Here is a 3,408-nt window from a genome sequence, read left to right on the forward strand (position 1 = left end):
ATGACAAAGGTCATGAAGCATTTTGATGACAAGTGTGTGGTGCATTGTGATGAGAACGGCAGGGAGCATTGTGATGACCAGGTAATGCAGTATTGTAAAGAGAGGTGTCAGGGAGCATTGTGATGACATATGTAATGGCCCATTGTGATGACAATGGCATGGAGCATTGTGATGCAAACTTCCATTGAGGATTCTGATCACAAAGGTAATGGAGCATTGTGAGGACAATGGCTTGGAGCATTGTGATGACAAGTGTCAGGGAGCATTGTGCTGACAAGTGCATGGAGAATTGTGATGACAAGGGTCATGGAGCATTCTGATGACAAGCTTGTGGAGTATTTTGATGACAATGGCATGGAGCATTGGGATGAAAAGGGCATGGGGCTTTGTGATGAAAAAGGCATGGAGCCTTTTCGTGACAGGGTTAAAGAAGCATTCTGACGACAAGTGTCAGGGAGCATTGTGATGACAAGTGTATTGAGAATTGTGATGACAAAGTTCATGGAGCATTGTGATGAAAAGGGCATGGATTATTGTGATGACAGGCATCATGGAGCGTTGTGAGGACAAGTGTTATGGAACATTGTGATCACAAGGGTTTGGAGCATTGTGATGACAGAGGTCATGGATCATTTTGATTTCAAGGAGCATGGAGCATTGTGATGACAAGGGCATGAAGCAATGTGATCCCAAAGTTCATGGAGGATTGTGATGACAATGGAAATGGAGTATTGTGATGACAAGTGCATAGAGCATTGTAATGACAAGGTCATGTAGCATTTTGCTGACAAAGGCGTGGAGCATTGTGATGACAGGTGTCATGGAGCACTGTGATGACAAGCGTCATGGAGCATTGTGAATACATGGGTCATGGAACATTTGGATAACATGGGCATGGATCATTGTGATGACAAGGGTCATGGAGCATTGGGCTGAAAATGTTCATGGAGTATTGTGATGACAGGGGTCATGGAGCATTGTGATTACAGGGGTCTTGGAGCATTGTGATGACAAGAGTCCCGGATCATTGTGTTGTCAGGTGTCATGGAGTGTTGTGATGACAGTGGTCATGGAGCATTGTGATGAGAAGGTCATAGAGAATTGGGCTGAAAATGTTCATGGAGTATTGTGATGACAGGGGTCATGGAGCATTGTGATGACAAGGGAATGGAGCATGTTGATGACAAGGTCTTGGAGCATTGTGATGAGATGACCATGGAGACTTGTGATGACAAATCTAATGGAGCATTCTGATGAAAAAGGGAATGGAACATTGTGATTACTGGAGTCTTCGAGCATTGTGATGACAAGGGCATGGAGCATTGTGAGGAGAAGACCATGGAACATTCTGATGACATGCGTCATGGAGCTTTGTGATGACAAGGGCATGGAGCATTGTGATTACATGGATCTTGGAGCATTGTGATGACAAGGGTCATGGAGCCTTGTGATGACAAGGCCGTGGAATATTATGATGGCAAGTGTCATGGAGCATTGTTACGACAGAGGTAACGGAGCATTGTGATGAGAAGGGCATTGAGCATTGATCTGAAATGTTTCATGGATTACTGTGATGAGAGTGGGCATGGCGGTTTGTCATGACAAGGGCACGGTACACTGTGATACATGGGTCATGGAGGATTGTAATGACAAGGGCATGGAGCATTGTGATGAGAATGGCATCGAGCATTGTGATGACAAGTGTCATGGAGCTTTGTGATGACAAGGACATGGAGCAATGTGATGAGAGGGTTCATGGAGCATTGTGATGACAATGACATGGAGCATTGTGATGCCAAGGGTCATGGATCTTTGTGATGACAAAGGTCATGGAGCATTTTGATGACAAGTGTGTGGTGCATTGTGATGAGAAGGGCAGGGAGCATTTTGATGACAGGGTCATGCAGCAATTTGATGAAAAGTGTAATGGAACATTTTGATGCCAGGGGTTATAGAACATTGTGATGCCAGGGGTCATGGAGCTTTGGGATGAAAAGGGTCATGGAGCATTTTGATGACAGGGGTTATGGAACATTGTGATGTCAGGGGTCATGGAACATTGTGCTGATAAGGGGATGTAGCATTGTGATGACAGGGGTCATGGAACATTGTGATAACAGGGGTGAAGGAGGATTGTGATGACTAGTGATGGAACATTGTGATATCTCATGTGAGAGAGTATTTGGATGAGAAGTGCATGGAGCATTGTGATTACAAGGTTTATGGAGCATAGCGATGACAAGGTTGTGGATCATTGTGGTGAAAAGCGCATGGCACAATTTGATGACAAGGGTCAGGGAGCATTGTTCTGACAAAGACATGGAGCATTGTGATGACAAGGGTCACGGAGCATTGTGATGAAAAGTTCATGGAGCATTGTGGTTACAAAGTTCACAGAGCCTTGTGATGACGCGGGCATGGATTGTTGTGATGACAAACGTTATGAAGCATTGTGATGACTGTAGTCACGGAGCATTGTGATGACAGGGGTCATGGAGCATTGTGATGACAATGGCATGGAGCATTGTGATGCCAAATGTCATGGAGGATTCTGATGACAAAGGTAATGGAGCATTGTGGTGACAATGGTTTGGAGCATTGTGATGACAAGGATCAGGGAGCATTGTGCTGACAAGTGCATGGAGCTTTGTGATGACAAGGGCATGGATCATTGTGATGACAAGGGTCATGGAGAATTGGGCTAAAAATGTGCATGGAGTATTGTGATGACAGGGGTCATGGAGCATTGTGATGACAAGGGAATGGAGCATGTTGATGACAAAGTCTTGGAGCATTGTGATGAGATGACCATGGAGACTTGTGATGACAAGTCTAATGGAGCATTCTTATGAAAAGGGGCATGGAGCATTGTGATTACGGGGGTCTTGAAGCATTGTGATGACAAGGGCATGGAGCATTGTGAGGCGAAGGCCATGGAACATTGTGATGACATGCGTCATGGAGCTTTGTGATGACAAGGGCATGGAGCATTGTGATTACATGGGTCTTGGAGCATTGTGCTGACAAGGGTCCTGGAGCCTTGTGATGACAAGGCCGTGGAACATTGTGATGGCAGGGGTCATGGAGCTTGTTATGACAGAGGTAATGGAGCATTGTGATGAGAAGTGCATTGAGCATTGGTCTGAAATATTTCATGGATTATTGTGATGAGAGTGGGCATGGCGCATTGTGATGACAAGGGCACGGTACACTGTGATACATGGGTCATGGAGGATTGTAATGACAAGGGCATGGAGCATTGTGATGAGAAGGGCATCGAGCATTGTGATGACAAGTGCCATGGAGCTTTGTGATGACAAGGGCATGGAGCAATGTGATGAGAGGGTTCATGGAGCATTGTGATGACAATGACATGGAGCACTGTGATGCCAAGCGTCATGGAGCACT

Source organism: Mesoplodon densirostris, unplaced genomic scaffold (genome assembly GCF_025265405.1).
Source record: "Mesoplodon densirostris isolate mMesDen1 unplaced genomic scaffold, mMesDen1 primary haplotype scaffold_37, whole genome shotgun sequence".
NCBI lineage: Eukaryota > Metazoa > Chordata > Mammalia > Artiodactyla > Ziphiidae > Mesoplodon > Mesoplodon densirostris.